Raw genomic sequence first — 25,714 nt, 5'->3', positions numbered from 1 at the left:
GCCCTGCACAGATTCAAGGCACCCTGTGGCAGGCGCAGCAAAGCAGCCCCAAAACATAACCAAGCCTCCTCCATGTTTCACTGTAGGTATGGTGTTCTTTTCTTTGAAAGCTTCATTTTTTCGTCTGTGAACATAGAGCTGATGTGACTTGCCAAAAAGCTCCAGTTTTGACTCATCTGTCCAAAGGACATTCTCCCAGAAGGATTGTGGCTTGTCAATATGCATTTTAGCAAATTAGGCTGTGTTAGCGCCATTCAAAAATAAAATAAACAATTATATGGATTACTTGTTTAATCATAGGAGTGTATACCATATTATTATTATTATTATTATTATTTATTTCTTAGCAGACGCCCTTATCCAGGGCGACTTACAATCATATTGTAGTGTTTCGTGGAAATGAAGGAGAATCACAGGATTGCAGGTTCTCGGACTCACGGTTTATTAACACGTCCAAAGTGCAATGTCATGGCTGTGTGCTAAAGCCACTAAGTGCAATCTCTGGTCCTTGTGGGTCCCGCTTCTCTTCTGCTCTCCTTGGCTGTCTTCCGCTCTCTGTCTCTGCAGCACTCTTGTCTCTGCAGCACTCTCTGTCTCCGCAGCACTCTCTATCTCTGCAGCACGGTCGCTGAAGCACTCTCTGTCTCTGCAGCTCTCTCTCTCAGCAGGACTCTGTCTCCACTGCACTCTCTGTCTCTGCAGCACGGTCTCAGTAGCACGGTCTCAGCAGCACTCTCTCTCTCAGCAGCACTCTGTTTCTGCAGCACTCTCTGTCTCTGCAGCACTCTCTCTCAGCAGCACGGTCTCAGTAGCTTGGTCTCTGCAGCACTGTCTCTCTCAGCAGCACTCTGTCTCCACAGTACTCTCTGTCTCCACAGCTCTCTCTGTCAGCGGCACTCTGTCTCCACTGCACTCTTTGTCTCCAGAGCACTCTCTGTCTCTGCATTACTCTCTCTCTCAGCAGCATTCTGTCTCCGCAGCTCTCTGTTTCCGCAGCACTCTCTGTCTCCGCAGCTCTCTGTTTCCGCAGCACTCTCTGTTTCCGCAGCACTCTCTGTCTCAGCAGCTCTCTCTCCCAGCAGCACTCTCTGTCTCAGCAGCTCTCTCTCCCAGCAGCACTCTGTCTCCACAGCACTCTCTGTCTCCGCAGCTCTCTGTTTCCGCAGCACTCTCTGTTTCCGCAGCTCTCTCTCTCAGCAGCTCTCTCTCTCAGCAGCAGTCTCTCTCAGCAGCACTCTGTTTCCTCAGCACTCTCTGTCTCAGCAGCTCTCTCTCCCAGCATCACTCTCTGTCTCAGCAGCTCTCTCTCCCAGCAGCACTCTGTCTCCACAGCACTCTCTGCCTCCGCAGCTCTGTGTTTCCGCAGCACTCTCTGTTTCCGCAGCTCTCTGTTTCCGCAGCACTCTCTGTTTCCGCAGCACTCTCTGTCTCAGCAGCTCTCTCTCCCAGCAGCACTCTCTGTCTCAGCAGCTCTCTCTCCCAGCAGCACTCTGTCTCCACAGCACTCTCTGCCTCCGCAGCTCTGTGTTTCCGCAGCACTCTCTGTTTCCGCAGCTCTCTCTCTCAGCAGCTCTCTCTCCCAGCAGCACTCTCTGTCTCAGCAGCTCTCTCTCCCAGCAGCACTCTCTGTCTCAGCAGCTCTCTCTCCCAGCAGCACTCTGTCTCCACAGCACTCTCTGCCTCCGCAGCTCTGTGTTTCCGCAGCACTCTCTGTTTCCGCAGCTCTCTCTCTCAGCAGCTCTCTCTCTCTCAGCAGCACTCTCTCCCAGCAGCACTCTGTTTCCGCAGCACTCTCTGTCTCAGCAGCAGGGTCTCAGTAACACGGTCTTGGCAGCACTCTCTGTCTCCGCAGCACTCTGTGTCTCAGCAGCACTCGGTCTCAGCTCCACAGCAGCAGTCTGTTTCTCTCAGCACCAGCCTGTTGGTTTCTTTCTTCTCACAGCAACCACTGTTGGTTTCCTTCTTCTCTATACAACCAAAACCCTTCTACCATTTTTACCGTCGCCAGCTTGAGCTCCCTTCATTGAACCTTCAAGACTAGAATGTTCACCTGCCAAGTGCCACTCAACACTCTCTCCACGTCCAAACAGCAAAACAAGTCCTCCTAGTTAGCAAAGACTGCCAAGTCGTTACCATATGTTTAAATGGTAATAGCTGATCTAGTTTTAAAATCTGGCTTTTTGTACATTTAACACGTGTTGACCAGATGACAACATAAAGAAAATAATGAGTTGTTATGATCTGCAATAAATTCACCCGATGTTTAATTTTTAAACTGTTATTGTGTTATTATATACTGTTATTTTAATGGCTTCGGAGTTGCTACGGTGTCAGTGAATTGAAAAAAAAACAAAAAAAACTGAAGCTCTGACAGAAATTTGGACATACACCAAAATCCAAGCCGAAATGGACAAAACACACAAAAATAGTAAAATACATTCAGTTTCTGCGTAAATGAATTTGTTTAATGGCGACAATAAGATAACCTTGCTGAACTGCGTATAACTTGATTATTCTCCTACTGTAGGCATACACGTGCTTACACGTATTAATTAAATTAGCTACGTGCTTCCCAGTGCTTTCTTTCAGAGTAATATGTAAGAATCTAAAACATGCTATATTAAAAACCGGAGCAATACATCAATAAACATATTTCGATATGCCTGCAGGATATTGTAAGCATCCGGTTCACACGCCATATAAAACTAACCGAGTTTACTTGAAAATGGTATTGTGAACACAGATGGACTCGGTCCTGGAAAAAAAAAAACGGAAAAGGACCAAAAAAACAAACTTTAGTTTGCATCCAAACTGTGACCAGCAAGCACACTGATACATGGTTTCAAATGAAACGAACCAACCGTTTGAAATGGACCCAGTGTGAATGTAGCCTTAATGATACATTGCTTGTTTATTTGTGATGCATTTTCTTTTTTAATTTACTGTATACAGTTATTATTTTGCCCTCGATTTTCTCCCATGTTGGAATGCCCAATTGCTTTTCCCCTCACCGCAGCAATTCCCCAGGGGCCATATTCACAAAGCTGGCTTAAGTCTAAAGGTGCTTTCACACACAGCCTTTTTCCATCCAACTTTTAAGCTTGGTAAAACGCATGCAAATAAGACAATATATGCGACAAACTATGGAAAACGGTTTAAGTCGACTTTTAAGAAGTTTTTACTCGCATGACAAGCTCGCTTGCTAGAGGTTTTTTTTTTTTTTTTTTATACTCCTGGTGACATTTTATTTGACACTTGCATGGAAAACCACAACAAGCGTATTTCTGGTCTAGCGCCCTTCTTCACCATTCCAGTGACGTCAAATTGTTTAATACGCATGCTCTGATAATAAAAACAAGTTGGCTGACGTGGAGCAAATAAGAAACACAATTATTTTTGCAATTACTCAACGAATATGATGTTGTCTCCGCACTTGCTTTGTTTACGTTTTAAGTTCAAAGTTTCTACCCATTCATTTCAATAAAAAAATAAATAAATTACCAAAAAATGGTCTGTTAAAAAAATGCTATTTTGTTTAATAAAATACTGGCAAAAAAAAAAACAAAAAAAAAAAGCGCTAAGAACATAAGAGTAAGACCCCCCCCCCCCCCCCCCCCTGCAATTTGTAAATGAGAGAACGGTCAATAATACGCAATAATAACAAAAACTGAGAAATAATGTCGACATTTGTTAATCTTTTTATTCTTTATTCAGTAATTATTTTCTCCCATTTTAAAAGTGGGCTTTTGATTGGCTGATTTGGCACCACTAGTCTCCTCAAGTCTCCACTGGTGCGCCATGCAGTGGCTTGAAACCTAGTCTCCTGAAACCAAGTTCCAAGCAGCAAAGTGGCTCTGTGTTCCATCAGCTTTAAAATTAAGTTAAACACACTGAATGTTTAATTGTCTTTTTATTTCTTAAGAGTGTCCATTATATATATATATATATATATATATATATATATATATATATATATATATATATATATATATATATATTGTAGCGTTCTCGGTTCCCGCAGGCAGGCGCATCACACAGAGCGAGGAAATCCACACACAGACGGAGGGCGGGCGCGAACCCGGGTCCTCTCGCATTGAAGCATAGCGCCGATACCGCTGTACAAAATGTCACTAGTAATCTTCAAAAACAGCCCCACGCCAAAATAATAAACCCTACTAGTGTCTATGCCTACCCACTTCACTTTCACAGCAACAGCGGATACCTCTCACACACAACAGGGATATTCAGTATATCAGCGTAATCGGCCATCTATCTAAACTGGCGAATTCGTCTTTAACAATAACAGGTTTTCGATCACCCTCCGCTCCGTCTAAATCCACCCAAAGAGTCTCTCCGAGCCTGCTGACGTCAGCTCCCATCGTCCTCATCCCTCAGGGCTAAACCAACCCTCGAAGACAAGGAGGAGGGGGGGGACTGGCTAATTCCCTGTAACAAAAGAACTTTCTCAATTAACTTCCATAAACAATGACACAGCCTCCCTATACACCCACACACTCACCCCCTAAACTACGACCTTCCCACCCTGCATTCACACCCTTATACCCTCCCCGTATACATTCTCTTAATGGCGTGGTCGGGCACACAACACAGGGAATGAACAGATAACAACGCATTTACAATACTGCATCCCAGCGACTCTAGTCCAGTTCTCGCAAAAGCCAGGATCGCTACAATATATATATATATATATATATATATATATATATATATATATATATATATATATATATATATATATATGTGTGTGTGGATCAGTTGATCAGTTTTACTTGTTTGCTGCACATAGTAATTCAGCAACAGTATTCATTTTAGCAAATATAAAGGAGCCAATTTACACATTCACTCTATTCAGTTTAGGGTCAATTTTAAAATCCTGTTCTGTCTCAAAGTGGAGCCTGTTGGCAACCCTAGTTACAAGTCAACACTGGCAGTAAAGCAGACTGGCTGAAAGTATGAGCAACTGCTACGATAACTTTGCTGCATCAAAAAGTCTGCGAACTCAGGGGTGCACGTGTCTGCAGCTGACATACGACTTTTGTCTGCGAGAGAAGTATAAACCAGCGTTTAGTCCAGATCTGCCATCCTTGGGGTTTCCAAGGTTTTTTTTTAACTTGAGACATTTACATGAGACAAATGTATTGCTCAGTTTATTTTACTCGAGTAAACTGGGCTTTTCACCTGACGTCATGCAAAAAAATGGGAAAGGTGGGGGTTGATATGTAAAGTACTCGTGCTGTTTTTGAAGATTACTAGTGACATTTTGTGAAAATGTGTTTTCCATGCGCAGAGAACTGGTACATGAGTGAATCTAAGCTGCTGTAATAAAGCAAAATACCTTGTGCCTGGTTGGTTAATAATGTGTTTTACTGCTCTTGCCCAAATTGTTTTTCAAATGTCATTAGTGGGGTGTCATGTCGTTAGTAGTAAATACTGTTTCAACTAATTTATTTTACGACTCATAAATTAAAAATGAACTGGAGGTATAAAATTGCAGGTATTGGAGATCACCATGGCTGAACCGGCGGAGGCGTTATATATATATATATATATATATATATATATATATATATATATATATATATATATATATATATATATACATACATTTCACTTTCATTCAGGCAATACAGCATATAGGGGATCAGGTGATGCTCTGTATACTACCCAGGCTTAGAAACCCTACCCGTCCGGATGGCTGACAGCTGCTGAGGAAGCATTCAACACCACGCTTGGGCAAATACGGGTAGTGGGAACTTGAAAGGGAGGTGGCGGATACTGATGAAATGGACTGAAGTGCAGCATTAGTTAGTTCCCAAAATTGCCACTGCCTGCTGTATCTTGCATAAACGCTTGTCAACAACAAAATGAGTTGGAATCGGTTGCTGTAATACTCCCAAATGTTCACGTGCATCGCCATTTCACATGTAAATTGACCCGCATGGAAACCCCATGATTGAAACAACTTATTTTTCTGACCATGGCTCGACAGGTGATAGTATATAATTTATTTGATGATCATCCAGATGAGAATTGCCCTAAGCAAATAAGTATGAATTGAGAAGCCGATACCGTTTTAATAGACAGCCAATTGAAACCTTAAGAAATATTTAAGCAATGCAATTCCAGCTTTGTTGCGGGTGATTTTTTTAAAATTTTTTGTATTACAGTATTAAATATGTTATTGCAATGTAGATCATACCATTAACATTATAACTATAATTAAGGCTGTAAACTACCTTTCATGTGTATGGGAGTGTCTACTGAGCTATGCAACCACATTGGTCATGTGATACGAAAAGTCTGGCCCCAGTCTGCCCTGGGCCACCTTAAATCGCAAGTGTGAACGGTCTAAACTATCATATGATGTATGAACTTTAACATTCAACCAATACAGTATAAAATATAAAATAAATAAATACAAATAGAATTTACACACTGCTGAGAGAAACTAAGAATTATTCAGATAGTTTAAATGGCATAGCCCCACCTATTATAGTCAAATTCGAATAATTGAAATAATCTATTTATAAGGCAGGTTTCATGAGTGTCGTTATTACAATGGCCACAACCTTATTAGCATCAGAATGCGGAAGCCCAAACATATGTTTATCAGTTGCTACATAGCGATGACTATAATATAGTATATAAAACTATGGGTATTGAAACTTGGTGTTACTGTGATTCATACATGTATGAATTACTGCCTAACTAATCAAGCAATTATCCAGCTGCCATTCATTTATTTGTTATCTTTGTTACTGTGCTTGTGGAATACATTGCCGTTTTAGCATTGATAAAACATGAACAAAAGCAAGATGTGTGGCCTATACACCAATTAACAGCACAGGTGAAAATGTCAAAGAAAATGGCTGTTGAGTATTTAAAAAGTTAAGAATTCATTTTTATTTTAAAATTGCTTTTGACGTAGCATAGCACAGCCTAGTCACACAACCATTTTTTCACTACAATGGCTGCAATCAACTAAACAATGTATTCCCTTAATGTAGTTTTATGAAAGGGAGAAAGCTCTCCAACTCCATCTGGTTCATCCTGCAATAGCATCTGGGTGTGATAATACATTTCCTCCTGCTTTATTTGTCACTTGCCTTTGGTTTAGCTACAGTAGACCATAGGGATGGTATGATTGTCACCTTGATCGCTGTTGCATTATCATGGCACCAAACTGCAAACCAGATTGACCTGGGTGCCATAAAACATCTGACAAAAGCTGTGGTTTGCCGCGTGCTGGTCATTACAATAGATTTGCCGTGCTGTGGTAATGCTATTATAGCACCTCCTATGACACAAGGTGCCAGACAGCCATTCTCTTTACTTCATGCGTCATTGTTTATACCTGACAAGTTTCATATGCCGTACACTTTTTCCTGGGAGTAACGTGAACTGGTGAAGAGGGCTTTGAACCAGCCTGTAACCTGACACTGCAATATGCTGCAATGAAACAAGAAACAAGCGACCATACGTAATGTTACCTATAGGAGTTACTTTCGAATCACAGTTACTTTTAGATCACAAGCAATTGTTACTGTTGCGTAAAACTAGATACAGCATGTAATAAGGGGTAGCACCTCATAGTCCATTAGTTGAATGGAAAAGTGAGTCGACCAGAAACTGGTAGTCGACTAATTGTACGTCTGCTATGTCATTGTGTGATGTGTGTTGCGACTGGGTTGACAAGGACGGCAAATCCGCAAGTTTCTAGTAGTAGCTAGAGGAGTGCCCCTAATTGCCTTTTTAATATGTGCTTGTCATCTGTATTACATAAATCAAAACACACTTTTTTATTAATGTGTTGATTTCAAAACAAAAAAGCTCACTTTCCCCTCACCTTTACAATTGAGTTCCCATCAATGGTGATTAACTTTCGCATCGAGTGTTTTAAAAGACGATTGGAAGCTAATTATCCTCTCATCCGATTAAACTGATTTGCCACGTAAATGTGACCTTTCCTTTTCATAAACTTGAGCTACAACTGTGGAAACTGGGATACTTATTTCTTTGTTGAGTTTAATCAGAGATTACATCTTGCCCAGGACTACAATCACCCAATTCACTGCAGAGATTATGCATTTCTAAGGAAACTAAGGGAAGTGAAAAAATATTTAATATCAAAAGGATAAAAGAAAGGTCATACAAATAATTGCTTATAAAATAGAAAGAAATGAGTTTTAGTTTGATTATGATTATATTAAATAACATTCTCAGATTGTTATTGATAATCATTGACTGCAATGTTTTGTGCTGAGTGATTAACATGTTTTATTCAATTTAATTAATACCTAACAACTTCAAATTTCTTAAAGGCAATTAGTCAGAAAATACAAGTATCTGTGGTCTGTTTTTTTGCTCTACTGTGAACAGTGGTCCCCGAGATGGCTCACGTTTGCCATGTACACTCGTGGGAAGCACCCTCATTTCCATCGAACAGGCACAAACAACCGCAACAAATTGACCACCAAATGTTTTCAAATACACGATTTATTCATATTTTTAATGGCGACTGCGACTATTTTACCTCAACAATTTGACTGTCAAATTAGTAGTCGTTCTACCCATAGTACATAAATACTTTTAAATTATACTCCAATCTTTGTCTTCACAACTGCTTGTTGATTGCATGTCGCCTGTGCGTAATTGCATAAAATGGCATACAAAACAATCTTATGCAAAGGACAATATGTTATTTTAAAATTTAATTAAAACCGAATGCTTGCACAATTAGGCCTCAAAAGATGTAATTAAAAAGCTATAAAAAAGAATTAAGTGAGAGTTAACAGAAGGGTGAATGACATATAAAAAGCTAACCTTGCAGTGTAACAAACTAAAATACATTTATTTTGTAAACCTTACCTTGAAATAAGTTGTATTTAATATCCCCTCTCAAGTAAAAATTAAGGTTCAGTTTTGCACTGAAGTTTGGTTAAGGACGCCAACTACACGCCCCTAAATTCCCTCCTATAAATGACATCGACTTTCTTTCCAATATGTTGCTTAGCTTGAGTGAAGCAGTTACTGCCTTTATGATTTTCTGATTGAGGGAATTATGGGTGAGTCTAAGAATCATATGACACAAATGCAAGAGGTTTCAAAAGGCTGCAGAGAACATCTCCTATCAGTAAGTAATAAGCAATTGCTGTGTATCCTTTGAATAACATGATTATGTCTAGCAACCAGGAAGTCATACAGGCAAAGTATGGGACAAGCTTACAATGGTGTCAATTTAAGACCTTCATAGCCAACAACACTGCATTCATTCACAGCAGTGGGACACGTTCATAACGCTCAAGAGAAGCCTGCTGACAGTTCATTCTCTTGGCCTGCTTTAGCTGTCCAACTTCAAGGAACACTGTTCAATAATATGTGAAACTTTGCTTTCAAATACATTTTGTAAGATTTTTATCCCATCACATATTGCAAAGGTTTCTACCGGTACCTGTTTAATTGTTTCAAATTCTTGGCACTTTTATTGCATTTTTAAGGTTTATGCTTCACATTGCAGTGCTAAAAATATCATAGGAAGATTGAACATTGTTAAAGATTACACCATTTTTATTAGGGGTAGGGCATTTAACAATATCAAAAAAAATCTGTAAGATATTTCTTATACTGTGTCAAACTTTACCTAAAAAAAATCATTTTAAATATGTTTACTGTACAGTGTATAGCATTACATATTTAATCATAGTCATAGTAATTCCTGACTGAATATATGTTAATTATTTGAAAACTATATAGAGGATTGTAATTCTATACAATGTGTACATATGGACCCACAGTAGACTGCTGTGAATAATGTACTCCAGATAAGGTTTTGGGCCATTGAGTAATTTACTTTCCAATTTAGACATTTGTGAGTAAAATGTATTTTGGGTGAGTAAAATGTAACATTATCTGGAAGTCATGAGTAGTTTCAATAACTGTACATACAAAGTTATGGGGTCTGCATTAACTACAGCCTTACATTTTAACTTTTAACAACAACTTCATTTACAGTCGTTCAACATGTAGACACTGGGATTTCCTTATTTTCCACCTGAAAAAAAAAGTTTTAGCCATTTAGTCCTGCTGTAATAATATGAATTATATTAGTTTGGAAAGTTGCTACTTTCAATGTTGTTAGCTACTGTGGTCCTCGAGTCTCCTCCTACTACTGCCGGGCTGTTACAGTTTTTATAGCTGTTTTCTGTAAATCCCTTTCTCAGTCTCTTGTGCTCGCCCTTTCCAACTCCACAGACACGCTCCCAAAAAATTACAAAATAAATAAATAAACAAATTCCTTATTTATTGCCTTGCCATAGCAATATAAAGCATCCCAACACAGAATATTATTATTATTATTATTATTATTATTATTATTTATTTCTTAGCAGACGCCCTTATCCAGGGCGACTTACAATGGTTACAAGATATCACATTATTTTTACATACAATTACCCATTTATACAGTTGGGTTTTTACTGGAGCAATCTAGGTAAAGTACCTTGCTCAAGGGTACAGTAGCAGTGTCCCCTACCAGGGATTGAACCCACGACCCTCCGGTCAAGAGTCCAGAGCCCTAACCACTACTCCACACTGTATTGTATGTATTATATAGATTTACCTTCCAAAAATTCGTCTGACATTAAATTGGTAGGTTAAATCCCTTTCACACTGGTACTCCTAAACGGGCCTTGACCCGGGTTCTGTCTACCCTGGTCCAGAGGTGAAAGTAAGCCGGTACGGCCCAGTACGGAGCACCGGCAAAATGTTTTGTCAAGTCATTTTATTGTTCCACTTATCAAAACGATTGTTCAGGCTACATCATGTTTTCTTTGTATTTAAGCAAAATAACTCGCAGTATCTCAGGTCCTGTTCACGAGGGTGACAGCGTGTGATCGCCGTGGTAACCTTCACAGGGTAGATATGTGGCATTTAGCTATTCGGTACAGGAAGAAGCATTCCTGATAAACTAAAAAAAAAAAATAATTCCTCACAGTGGAAACTCTTGTAAACTGAAATCTTAGTGGCCTGAATTGAAGTGAATACCTACATAAAACAAGGGCATACAACTATTCCACTGTATTACTTGGTAGAATGATAGACTCCTTCTAATTGCTTTTAAAAAGGAAAAATATAAACAGAAAAACAACCATGAGATGCTTCGCAAACAAAATGAACTATACAAGGTAAACTACTCGGAAGTAAACATTTAGCGCGTAGTTTGGTCCGTCTTCTGAGGAAACCTTCATTTTTTGTCCCGGTCAGAAACAGTAAAATTGTTAAATCGTCTCTGTTTTGTATCACCTTTTTTTAAAATACAAAACTGCATCGGTGTGCTCAGCAAGATAATAGCAGAGTAATTGGGAGGTGGAGGACGGGATTGAACAATAATCTGTCCCGGTAAGAAATTAAAGTTATTTTCACCTCTGCACTGGTCACAATCCCGTGTAGTGTGAAACCACTACCAGGGTAGTACCCGGGTTCACCCCAGTCGACAGCAACCCACCTCAGGATACGGGATCAGCATGCTTTCACCCGGGTCCTGAGACAAAGTGCATGATGGGCATTTGTAAGCAGACAAAGTAACAAACAGCCACGCCTGCATGAAGGTTTAAATTCCTAAAGCAACATTTCTGTTTATTCGATTTTGTCATAGCTTTGTTGATTGTGACACACTTTGAGCCAGATTGCAGCAAAAATTGAAAAATTTGACATTTTGAAATCTTACATGAAATACTGTACTACTCATGTAGTTTTCTGTAGATTTTTGAGCTACCATTTTATAGTTTCTGAGACTGCATGATGTTAAATAAAATATCAAAAATATGTTCATATAGGTTTTTTTTTTTTTTTTTTTTTTTTTTTTAATTATGTCTGCATCCTAATATTCTCCTTGGTGATGCAAAACTTTTGGCCATATATGTAAATTATATTTGAGTACATAGCCTACCGTACTGACAACTACTGTACCACGTGTGTGTCCGGATGCAGACTAGCGGTACCGCATTGTGAAAATGCCTCGCGGTTGACACCTCCGTAGATAACAGTTTCATTATTGATGTTTGCTGGCAAGCACGTGTTGTCAGCACTTGGCTGTGATTGGTTAATCCACCGACTGTACCGTGCGGCAGTCAGAAAAAAATCGCTCTGGTTTCATATATATATATATATATATATATATATATATATATATATATATATATATATATATATATATATATATATAAACATAATTTCGATGTTTTATTTAACATCATGCAATCTAAGAAACTACAGAATGGCGTCTCAAAAGTTTACAAAAATAGTACAGTATTTCATGTTAGATTTTGAAATGTCACATTTTCAATTTTTTGGAAAACTACAAAGCGATATGTAATTTCAATATGTCAACATAACGTTATTAATTCTATAGGGCGTAATGCAAAACTTTTGGCCAGAGCTGTAATGCCCCTCATATAGTCTACTAAATAAAAACACTGCTTTGTTTTTCAAAGTTGTTTATCTATCATTTACATGCAGGTGTATGAAATGAGCCATTAATTTAGCAAAGATCAGACACTTCATGGTGCTTGGATACCGCCGTAGACAAGTTTCATTTACAGGTTTTCCTGGCAAGCACGTGTTGTCACCGCTTGGCTTTGATTGGTTAATCCACTGACTGTACCGCAAAATCGCTTTCGTTTCGATTTGAGCGGTACCGCTCAACTCAGCTGAGTTTAGCGCTATCGCCTGGCGCTGATCTGTCCAGCACCATATGAAAGCAGTGCCAGCGATACAAGCGGCAAAATGCCTCCGCCGCGCCGCGCCGCGCCTGTCTGTCCCGGGCTCTAGTCGCGTATTCATCAGTTACAAATACGCATTGCAAGCGAGTGGATTAAATCATACTTTGGAATGGTTTTCTCGTGATCTCGACATAACAAATGCTTTATTTTATTTTTTCGATGGCAACGAGAAGCCGTAGTAAACCAAATGTTTAAAAATTAAACATAAATAATATACCACAGATGCTAAACACATTTTAAAATGTATAAAGTAACGTGTACAGGCTATTCTCAAACAATCAAAATACACAATAATGAGTTTACAATATACGGCATAATATTTATGGTTAACCTTCAAAACAACACCTCAAGCATTATTTGTAATTATTATCTTTCACTTTTCTGCTGAAGGTTACATCTTTTAAAAAATGCCTTACAGTTAATACAAATTATTTGCTTATTTATAACAGTTATGGGGAGTTCAATTTGGCATATAGCTACATTCCTCAAATGTAGTTTTAACGGAGACTGAAATTCTACCACCTTTAAATCTGCCAGCGACTGTTACACTGTGAGCCAATCTGCTGAATATTGCAGTGCAAGGCATTATGGAATATCAATGTGATGTGAAACAAGCTTCAGTGGGTCGTGTGTTTACTTTGAATAGTGTGGGAACGACATTTAGGAATGCGAGATGGCATTCATTTAATTAAAGGAAAACTCTGACATTAACAGAGTTGTTTTAAACATTCAGACAGGGAACTTTAAATTGCAAGGGAGCGCAGCAGCTGCAGCAGTATTTGCATTGTAAAAGAAAGATTACACGTTTATAAATTATATTCTTAAAACCAAAAGCAGCATCCTATCACAGTCCTGCACTTTCAAGTTGTGCTTCCCTCAAAAGGGATCGTCTTTTTTTTGTTGTTTGTTTTTTGAGGAGCTTTAAAAGTGTTGGAAGATTTGTCATGCTGTTCATGTATTAAGCTAAACAGTTAAGATGAAATCTAGGTTACTTGGTCAATTATGTATGTATGTATCCTTATGTCATCCACGTTCTAACATATCAGAAAACTAAGTAGTCTGCTACACGGGACGTTCAATAATGTCCTCTATTTGGAATATTTTTTGTTTTGTCAAAGTTGTTTCCCCTCATAATAGAGAAATAATTGTTTCATCTTATATTAACTTTTATATCTGTATAAAAGAGAAGCCTTCGTTTTTGCGTAAACATGCGCATTAACAGTACATACCTTACATGCAGATCTTTTTCGTGTTCGCGCAGACTGCATAATAGAAGTAGTTATGGAAAATATTAAAATATCTAAATTATTAGTAACCTCTAAAATAAGTATGCTATTGCTAATATTCCATGGGGTTTTAATAAGATATCTGAAACTGTAAGATAACAACTGCTTTTTACATAGACATTTGAGTAACATTACTCAGATTTATGACTGGTTTATTGCTCAAACGGAAAAGGGAGTGTAGGTTTTATTATTATTTTTTATATCTCAATGTTTCTGCATTTTAATGGAATAAATGGGCAGCAGTGTGGAGTAGTGGTTAAGGCTCTGCACTCTTGACCGGAGCGTCATGGGTTCAATCCCAGATGAGGAACACTGCTGCTGTACCCTTGAGCAAGGTACTTTACCTAGATTGCTCCACTAAAAAAACCCAACTGTATAAATGGGTAATTGTATGTAAATATAATGTGATATCTTGTAACAATTGTAAGTCGCCCTGGATAAGGGCGCCTGCTAAGAAATAAATAATAAGAAAAGACAAACTCGTGGTTGGGAAATGACAGTATAATGGCCATTGTGCTATACACAGTTGAAACTTAAAATACCACATAAATATAAACATAAAGTATTTATATGATCGACTTTTAGGAATTATAGCTGTCTACGTGTATGATCCTATTAGTTTCTCCCTTTTGCTGTTGTTTAGTAGTATTTAGAGGGCGGGACTCCGGCTGAAATGAACAAGGCGCGGTCACAGTCCCTTCACACGTGCAGACAAAGAGATCCAACAACACAACCAAAATACTCTTGTCTAACTTTTTCTTTTTTAACCAACCAGAACAGATTTACAGGATTGCTTTGAATGTAGAGATCTGGTCATCTATTGTAGATTGTTCTTCTATCTGGAGTTGAACAGTAGCTTGTAGACTTGTTTTACAGAAAAGTTGTACTTGCAGAGAGTTGGTGCGCCAGCTTGCAAAGTTAAGCACAAAGCTGAGAGGAGAGTTCCTTTGTTCTACGCCGTGCTTTGAAAGGGAGATCAGGGAAGGATCACAACAATTATCATTTACTCCTACTGCTCTTAAATGCTTTAGAGACCGTGGTAAAAGGATCGAAATCGTACATTTTCAGGTAAGTGCATTTTGTATCAGACTTTTTTTTTATTTATATATATATATACTTGTATATATAAACAGACAAAACGTCCAAGAGTTCATTGGATAGAAAAGTTGCTCAAAATTGAGCATGGCGACGCTTTGACTAATTAAAGCCCTGACAAACGACATATCACTTTACAAAAACAACCTGTGTTATATCTATGTTTTATGTTCTTGAAAAACAATATGGTTAGACAGCTACCAATCCCCCAAAATATTGTTTATTAAGGTGGATAGTGCCTTGCTTTCTTTTCTTTCTTTTTGTTCTACCAAACCCATACAATCAGAAGTTGTTTAGGATAATTAAATAAATAAATAAAAACATATATATATATATATATATATATATATATATATATATATATATATATATTGATACGAATATTCACTTTATAGAATGGTGGCCGCCTAAATGAAAAATAAGAGGTCGCCTGGTGGTATAGTAAATGTATGAGCAACAGGTATGGAGTGAATGGACATGCTGATATCTTGTTGTTGAACTTAGGAAGCCACCATCAGGTCTTTGTTCTCGTTCTGAAATGTAAAGAATAGCCCATAAAACGAAACCTGTAATGCATTTTTTTTGTTTAAAAACTAACTGTAAACTAACTTTCACTCAAGTGATAGCGAAAAACGTTTCGACAAATGATGCATTCTTTTTGGTTTTTGTTCCGAAGATAGTTTTAAACAAAGGTTTGACCAGCGAAAATTAAACCAAAAATATTTGCTAAGCGTTACTTGGAGACCTTGATGAAAGAAATAAAGAAAATGAAATTCTATGATATCTAAAAATCAGATCGTTTATGTAAAAGTTGATAAATATTATTTTAAAGGATTCTTGTGAATACTAAAATGTCAATTCCACCACAGACAACAAAGAGAAGTTGCGGTGACTGCCCTTTGTCTTTGAGGGGGATGTGGATGATTTTAAACTGTACTTTGAATGTTAATAAATTACGTTAATGCTTTTATAGGAACATTAGGGAGTATGTTTAAATAACACGTTGTGTACATATTATATTTTAATACTGCATAATTTATTTAAAGATAATTTTAACTAAGTATTGTTATTGTTAGCACGAGTGCAACCATAATTTCATCAGAAAAGGTGTTTAAAAATGATAGCATATAGGACAAGAAAGCTCTAAAGCCTATAGGCTTTATATCATATACTGTATATATCATATACTGTATATATACTTTATATACTGTATATCAAATATATTTTTTGTCTGTTTCACAGCTTTTTAAAACCTGCTAACTATATAATATTTAGCAACCTTATCATAAATATTTAGTAACCTTATCATACTTTCAGAACTAATATGATTTTATCACCACTAACTGTCACCTTTTATGAAGGAGCCAGAGTTAATATAGCTGATGGAAGATGTCCATACGTTTTTCAAATAAATCGCGCCATCTCCAAACTTTTGGGCAGAAGACAATGCCACATCTTTCAAACCACAGAGGAACGACGCTTTGTTTCAACTACTTGTCTGATGTGTTCAATAAGAAAAACAAAAAAGGCAGTTTCATTATCAGCACCCTTGCATATTTGACACATTGTGACATTCAAAAACAAAAATGGGTTTAAACCTATTACTTTCAGAATTAGATCATCAGTTTGATTTGAACATTTGAACTCGCATATTATGTTTGGAATGTGTAAACATTTTAATTAGGGCTACCAGGGGATATAAGAGAAAAGAAGACCAAAAATGAGAAATGTGATCCTCTGATGTGGTACTGAAACACAATAAATAGTTGACAGTGCACTTAACAGGTTATGAGAAGACGCAGATTGAATATCTATAAGGACGTATTTTCCATACAAAATAATAATTGAAGTTATAGAAGAATATTTCTAATACACTTCACCAAAAACTTTATAGTCAGGAGCATTTTACTAAAGACGTTTATTATTATACTGTAGCCAGAATGTTTTGTTTTATTTTGTATTTATTTTATTTATTTATGTTTTACTTGGTATTTTAAACGTCATTGTTTATAATTCTGGATTCAAGTTTTAAAGCAAAGTAAAATACTGTAAATGTTTTTTTTCTTTCTTGACGTGAAAAAATAGGTGAACATTCACAGTTCATTTTCTACATTGGCTTTTTTTTCTTTTTCTTGTTCTTTTGTTCTTGCGCAGGATTTTGTGCACCTGTTCAGGAAGAAAACAAAACAGATATGTCGATGATCAACAAGGCATATATTTATCAGCGGATTTACAGAAATCATCTTTTTATTCTCAGAAAGACACCCAACTTGAATCTATCTTCCTGGAAAAATCTATGCGGAATTGTGTGCAAGGATCGTTCATTGCTCATTTTGATAATGCCAGCACCGGAATGCTAACCATGGGAATTATACACACTTTTGGGATTACAACTCTGCACTTCAAAACGTTTTCATTCATTTTGAAATTGGGATTAAAATATACATTGTTTGGAATACTTATTTTGGGGGAACCTTCGGTTCAGTATCAGGTATGTATAACTATATGCCAACTTATACTAACCATGTGACTACCGTATTGTTGCGGTAAAAGCTTTTGTTATTATTTGAACCCTTTCATGCATGACATGTTCAAAAATAGCTGAACAAATGTTTTTTGTTTGTTTGTTTGTCCCCCCCCCCCCCCCCCCCTATTGCTTTAAATGGACAAAAAAATGTCATTCTCATCTGAGGTCATCGTGCATTTGCATGTTCCATGTGCCCCATATAAAGACTAGAAGAGAGTTTTTTTTGTATTAGTACCCATATGAGGTCGCCATGAATTAAACTCTTAAGTAATACTTTTTGTCATTCTTAATGGTTTTTGGTTTGACAAAGACGAGACAAGATTCATAAAGACTTAGTAGACTTCTTTTCTTGCTGTATTTAATCAGGGATAAAAGAAAAACAAAAACCGGAATGGTATCACTTCTCCATCTTGCTATATCAAGGTATCTCAATAAGGAGTTTGCAACTAGTACTTTATACGAGTAGTATTTTTTCCTTGCTTAGCTAGACTAAATAAAACAAATAAACAGTTTTTCAGCAGTGTTAAAGCTGGACAGCGTCAGGGGAGTTTGGCATTTTAAAGTGGGAGACGCTACTAATGAAATGTTGGTGAAAAAAGACGTTGGTATGTGTTGTAAACGGACACCATTCTACCATGCAACACAAACAGACTGTTTCCAGGTTTGCATAGTTAATCAAGTGCTTACAACATCCTCACACTGTAAAAGCATTTGCTCTAGAATTCAGATTTCCAGCTAGTATACTGGAGCCGGCTCGATTTTCTTAAATAATCTCCGGTGATGTCATGGAAAGTGGGCATCACAAATTAATAGTTTTACTTTTTTTTCTTATTCTATAGTCTTAACATACCCTTGAGTATTTTTAATTAATAATATTTTTTTTTTAGTCATTCTATGAGGCATGGATTTTATTTTTTAAATTTTTATTTGAATTTTATTTTAATGACATATATGGACAGGTATTTAAAAAAATAATTTGCACATTTTTTTTTTCTAGAAACTGTAGGTTTGGATAAAACACTACTTTATCCCAACTCTTAAAACCTTGTTATATTTTATTGGCTTTATCCTATTTTTATTAAAACATTTTCCAGTCTTTTCTCATATGAGAAATTCTTACTGGTTGGAGGCAAAAGTTAAGCCCAAGCGTAACAAAACTCAAGCCTGTGCAATAATGAGTAGACCAGGGCTTGCCAAAGTTGGCCCTTCCAGTGCTGGTCTTTGTCCCAGCCCTGTTGTAAAATGTTTTAATTGAACCAATTAAACCTCCATCCAGCCCCATAAGTAGTTAATTATATAATTTCATCTGTTTATCCTGAAGTAAAATGGCCTTCCAGGACTGTGATTGGACACCCCTGCTATAGACTAGACACCAACCTTCCCCTCTCCCAGACAATATACAACAGAATATAACATATTCACTAGAATTTGTTGTAAAGTGCAAGCCACATATGTAATTTTAACTTATTTTTCCAGTTATGAAACATATTGCAGGACGTGGATGGTTAGGTCTATATGCATATTCTATAAAATGTTATAGATGTGTTTCTTAAATGCTTACTTAATTTGTAAGGGTGTAGTGTAATAAAGCAGAGTTCTACAGACACATAATATTGTACTGTACTTCAGTATGAAAGCAACGTAAGTTGTTCAGTAAGTTGGAGCCTTTGCGTAATGTTAACTGTGAAGCAGAGAAACTCTGACACCCAGGGCAGCCATGGAAAATACAAAAGAGCAGAGATACTTTTTGTTCCGTTATTTTTTTTTTTAGTTTTAGATAAATGCAGAAGTGTAACCAGAACAGACTGTTGTTTTTTCAGTAAATGTGTAGATTTTTATAGGAACTTTTTTTTTGCATTTTTACTATACACAAAACATGTTTCCTCTTGATTTTGCACTAGTCACTGTCTTGAGTTATAATCACAGCTGTTTATTAATGGGAATTGGATATATGACTAGAAGTAGGGACAAAAAAACTAAACACAATCCAGCTAGGAAAAAAGTAGTATACAATATTATTTTTTTTATATGGCCTAATTAAAGTCTTGGAGTCACACTTATTTTATTTTTAATACAAAGATAAGTGGGTGTGTGTGGGAAAAACAATATAACAATAGATGTCCTTAAATGCCCCTTTTGTACACCACCCAGTGCACTGCTCAACATGTCCTGAATTTTCTTGTATTATATTGTATGTTTTTAGATCCATCAACCTCACTGAATTTATTTATTTTCTGTTAGGTAAAATGTATTGCTAATTTCCTTTTTGTTTTTTCTTCATAAACATATTTAATGGAAATTTAATTTTTAAGTTCTGACCAAACCCCCTCAAGGTGGTCTCCCTGAACTTAAAAACAAGTGTACCAGTTGCAACCAGTATCTGGACATTGCATATTGCAGGAGGTTGGGCTTAAGAAAGCTGCCTTCTAAACTGCTTGTCCAAATTGATGAAACTTTACATGAAAATTAGTTACAAGAAGCAATTCTGCATAATAATATTAGAGGTTTTGTTTGATTAGGTCTCCACAGCAACTGTAGCAGGTGATGACACACAGTTGACGGTGTTGGTCTGTGGAGAACTGTAATCGGCACACATTAATGCAGATGTTTATTTTAGTTATTAAATTAGCCTGATCAGCACCATGACCCTCTCTTCGATGTCGTCACCTGCTTACTAGCAGGGCTTGAATTTCATTTTTGTGTGCTGGGGGGATTTCCCCCCATCCTGTTACTTTAAAATAAGCTGCTTTCAGGAGACTTAACAGCTGTTCATCCCTGTGAGACAGAGCACTCTCCATTGCTTTTGCCATTGTCTGACGTGAAGTTTTTGCATGCAGCCGAAGAAAAAGGTGCATTTCTTTTTAACCAACGCTCCATTTTTTTTTTTTTAACTCTTTACGCTTAGCCCTATTTCTGCCTGTTTTTCACTGTTTTTGTTTATGTATGTTTAACTACTGGATAGTTTGTGCTGCATGCATGTAACTTATCAAATGAAATGCCACAAAAGTTCCTTTCATATTATGTAAGAGGATTATGCAACAGGATCAGGCATATGTGGTAGAGATGAGAATATATGTTTAAAAAATAAATAAATAAATAAAAAAAACGCTTTTCCAAAAAAATCATGTTTGGTCACTGCTATATATATTGTAATCATAGATGGCTAAAAAAAACCCAAAAAACAATGCACCATTGAACCTCAATATGAACTGAAAAAGGGGGGGGGGGGGGGCGGAGCTGAGCTTCTAAGCTTTCCAACAATACCACCCCTTTCAGTCTAGCTGCTACAGTGACGGAGCAATAGACTCAAAACCTAGGACTATATAAAGAAGTATAGGACATTAAATCGCGTGATGCAGTTTGGTACTCAATTACAGACGCCATTTGTGGAGCCCACTCAATACTGAATACATTGCACCGATGCTGTGTTGCAGCGCCAGGATATGCCAGTATTTTTTTTAATAACAATACAAAATATCATTAATATAAAGTCACTGACTGTTATTTATGTGAATTAATGCTTGATTATGTCAAGAAACGTTTTGCCAGGACAAGCGCGAATGTGTTAAAAGCATTGCGAGTGCACTGTTAAAGTGCTCTACAGCCTCCAGAAATGCTCCACTGTTTACTAACTCCGCCCACTTATAACATAATTTTCCTTTCATTCTTTATATAGTCCTAACTCAAAACGAAACCTAAGCTGTGAACTCTGTCACATGATGAGAGGCTTAACTTAAGGCAGTCCTAGTTCCAACTAGGAGTACCGCATACACACACTGAATACGTCTTTGGAAAGCCTCGAGTGTGTATTTTAACGGTGCCTGAGTTATATGTGCATAACCTTCGGTGCGCTGGCACCCCAAAATCAATTGACCTGAGCTTGCAAAACAACACCTAGATAGACTTAATATCGTATTTTTTTCCCCAAAACTGTTTACTTATACTGCAGTGTACTGAGTTTCTATAACTCTTAAAGATAACGGCCGAGAATCACGTACGATAGAATAAAGTCTCGCGACACTTAAAATATCCAGCACTACTTTTTATTTATTTATTTATTTTAACCAAAACTACTCAGAATGCGGCTCATACTGCTTTCGTCACTGACACCCACTTCCTTAGAGATTGTTTTAGCGTTTCAGGCATTCTAAATTGGGTGGAAAATACAGTAGCTTGGTGTCTTCAAATATCTGAAAGTTGCAGTTTTGCGGGAGCAACTTGGAAAAAGCGCGATTCCCGCGACCTTGCGCTGAAATTTAAGCCCTGACTAGGGAGAGCTCAAGCCTAATAACCGAATATTAGGTTTGTGCTTTTGGAAGCTTTATCTTGGAAACTACTTGTCTAGTTTTGATGAAACCTTGCAAGGACATTTAATAAAATATTCTATTTTACATGATATGGCCTACTTTCTCATGGTACTGACATATGTTTATAGAACAGGTGTTAAGTAATCTTGCATCAAATAATCACGTTATCTCAGTTTGCATCTAATGCAAAGCATGATTTAAGCAAAGCAATTTTCAGAATTCAACTGTAATTTAATTTAGTTTGCAATGTTCGCTAATTTTTAATTAGCTGGAAAACAAAAGTATAACTTATACCATATTATAAGAGAGAAACACTCCACAATCATTTATAAATTCTGTTAGATGAACAAATATGAACATGGTCATTTTTTTCAACCAAGTATGTTTCAAGCAGTGCTTACTCAAATATTAGAATATTTGTCCCAGTGCTACATTATAATATAATTAGGGCTGTTCCAATTAACAGATTAATTGGACCGATTAATCAACTAAAGAGCTGATCCCAGATTAATTTTTTTGCAATTTAGTCATGCATTCTGGATAGACAGAGAAATGCATGCTGCTGTTTAGGGAAGTGCTGATTTGAAGCGAGTGCACTCTCTCCCCGGAAGTGGTAGGACACTGGTTTTAAGCACATATAAAAGGGGTTAAAGTTGTGTAGAAATCATAATTGTTGTCTTGTTTTGTACAAGGATTGCTGATAGTGTGCTATAGATGTACATATGTATTTGGAACTGGAATGTTTATCTATGTTGATTTAAATGATTGCCAAACATGTGTCTGCAATGTTACTCATGTGCATTGTAATCCAGCATGGCACATTTATCCTGACCAACATAATAAACTGTTGATTTAGTTGCAAACCTTGGAGTGTTTTTTGTTTCAGTGTTTGTGCATTACTAATCATTTTGCTGTTTAGGGGTTACTCCAGAGTGGTTAAACAATACGCATAACTGTGCTGTTGTGGCGCTTGGGGCTTGTGTGACTGAGTTATCAGGTCCCTAAATCTGTTTTATTAGGGTAATAGGACAGAAATTAACATTTGTTACATGTACTAAAATAAAAATAAGAACTAGAATTTGCAAGCATTCTTGTTCCTATCTGTGTTCCATAGTAACCATGGCCCTACCTGCACTCTCTAAGCAGTTATAAGCCACTATTGCATTTGACGTTAAGGAGAGGTCAAAGGTCACATGCATAAGACATTTTTTGATAGAGCATATATGGGTTCTTATATGTGTTCCATAATAACCATGACCCTATCTGCACTTTCTAAGGAGTTATAAGCTAGTTTTGCATTTGACCTTAAGGAGAGGTCAAAGGTCACGGTCAAGGCAATTTTTGAATAGAGCATTTATGGGTTCCTATATGTGCTCCATAGTAACCATTACCCTATCTGCACTATGTAAGGAGATCTAGTTTTGCAAGGTAATATGTGCAAATATGTGCAATTTGACCATAGCTGAAATTTGATTGGCTCACGGCAGCCATGTTTTTTTATGTAGCAAGTTGCTTTGCACAAACTTGATAGACAACCTTGCCTATTTATTCAAAGTTTCGATTAAATCGGCATAACGGTTTCAGAGAAAAAGGGGTTTTAATATTTTTGACAAATCCAATATGGGTGCCGAACAGTGTGATCAGTCGACTTGTGTTGAACAAATCTAAATATAGGCCATAAGGGTAGCCTATTGCACCAAATTTCACACCTCTGATAAGATCTTTTAAAATTGTCCAAATTTCTCAAGAAATCCAATATGGCTGCCACACCATGTGACATATGATCTTCATTTTCGCTCTGACACAACTTGCCTTAGATGCCTACCACCCTACCAAGTTTCGTGAGTTTCCGTGCAACGGTGTTGATTTTAGAGATTTTTTGAAAAGAGCAGAAGAAAAAAAATATAAATCCTAACAGAAACAATAGGCTTCCCAGCCATTCTGGCTTGGAAGCCTAATAAAAGTTTTTAAAAAAACCAAATTCCCATTGGGTTTTTTTGAGTTATTATTTTTTTAATTATTTCTATGCAGGACAGCCAACTCCTACCTGTGCAGGGCAATCGCCCTGCCACAAAAGGCACTAATAGTCGCAAACCAGTTGCTAACGAGTCGGAAGTCTAGGGTGAAATGTACTAAACATGCGCAATGCTGTTAGCGGCTTTTTACGGAATGCTTTGTGGCAGCAGTTTTTCATTGCGGTTCAACCTTGAATATGTAATTATGGGCGTTCCTGCATAAATTCGCAAAAAGGGGGCGGAGATAGTGCAAATGAGGGTTCACAAATGTTATATTAAAATAAAATTTTAAAAAATCTATTCATTTGATTTTACTACTGTACTGTATACTGGATAGGCCTACTGTACACATTTATAATTTTACATAATGTAATGTGCAGCCTATCCCAAACACATTAATGTTATTTCAGCGCAATGATTTATATTTAAAATACATCGAGAACTGTAAATGTATGTGTGTGCGATTTTATTGTATTGTTTTTAAACCCTACATCTCCTTATGTCGGACAAACATGTCCGGTTTAGCGAGGGGCTGCTGTATGATTATGAAAAGCTTTTTGGGGTGAAGGTGGGGGCCCCACTATAGAATCTGATGGGATTAAACTGCCTTTCATTTTTTGTATATATAACAGTATTAAAATAGGTAAAATGAAGACGGAACAGAATGCATCGTACAGATGACGTTTACATTTAACAGAAACAATGTTATTTTGATTCTTGCACCCTTGCATGTATAGACGTTATCCTTCAGGCACCCTCTGCTGCAGCAAATCATAACTCAACTCCTGCTATTTATTTGAACAATGTTGCATGACTCTCGCAATGTGTGCTAGAGATCTCACTAGAAGACACAACAAATATTTAAAGTAGTATATTGCAACTTTTTCCATTAACATATTTTCTCTTAGTACATACGACAAAATGTATACTTTGCAAATTGTAACAATGAGGTATGTTTGCGCTGCGACTGGCCCATCTTCCCCTTAGTGTTGCAATGCTGAACAGCAGTAGAACAATTAACCCATCTTAATTATACCTTTTTGCATCTCATATCTATAAAGCTGCTGTATCAATTTAAATCTTGCAGACCATTTCAGATGGTTACTACAGACTTTCAATGTGTAGGTAAGCCTGATTGTGGTCAGGCAGCCATTTCTGGAATTGTGAAGACCTATCACTTCGAGATATTAACTTCATCTGGAAGCCATATTGAGGTGACTTCTTCGGCACTGTAGAGATACGCTTTCAGGTATAACCCTTTCATGAATGGCAACCTCATATGAGAAGGACGGATAAAACAACTCTATAGTCGTTATATGGAGATATATAGAAGACACAAATGCATGATGACTTCATGATTTTGGAATAACCTCTCACCCCCAATGTAGCATCTGCCTTTCACTCATTCTAAGCTTCTTTTACTGTATGGATCTATAAGGCCACATACAGACACTGATTGTTGTTGCGGTGATGCATCCTTTTAATGCAACATTGTAGAAGGACTATAAGAATAAATTATGTCATATCAAGCATGCTGAGAATCTGCACTTTGTGACTTTAAAGACCAGAGAGTCTGGGCCATTGTGAACAGGTTTAAAATGATGGGAAATTAGTGCAACAATGGAGTAACACATGCATGATGTGTACATAAGTAATAATCCTGAGAAATCATCTCAGTCCTAGT

General features: G+C 37.1%; 1 long non-coding RNA gene across 7 annotated transcripts in view; it reads left to right on the top strand.

Annotated features, from left to right (window-relative positions):
* The first annotated feature begins 14,781 nt into the window (after positions 1-14,781).
* LOC117435626 (uncharacterized) overlaps positions 14,782-25,714 on the top strand; it is a 247,838-nt gene continuing 236,905 nt past the window's right edge. For all 7 annotated transcript variants that reach the window (XR_009315328.1, XR_009315320.1, XR_009315323.1 and 4 more), the window contains exons 1-2: positions 14,782-15,154; positions 17,336-17,672. This is a non-coding gene — a long non-coding RNA (uncharacterized LOC117435626). The remainder of the gene's footprint in view (positions 15,155-17,335; positions 17,673-25,714) is intronic.

The sequence above is a fragment of the Acipenser ruthenus genome, chromosome 3, assembly GCF_902713425.1.
Source record: "Acipenser ruthenus chromosome 3, fAciRut3.2 maternal haplotype, whole genome shotgun sequence".
In the NCBI taxonomy this organism is placed as follows: Eukaryota; Metazoa; Chordata; class Actinopteri; order Acipenseriformes; family Acipenseridae; genus Acipenser; species Acipenser ruthenus.
Note: the sequence above shows the minus strand (reverse complement) of the source record. Positions and strands in the feature narration are given on the sequence as shown.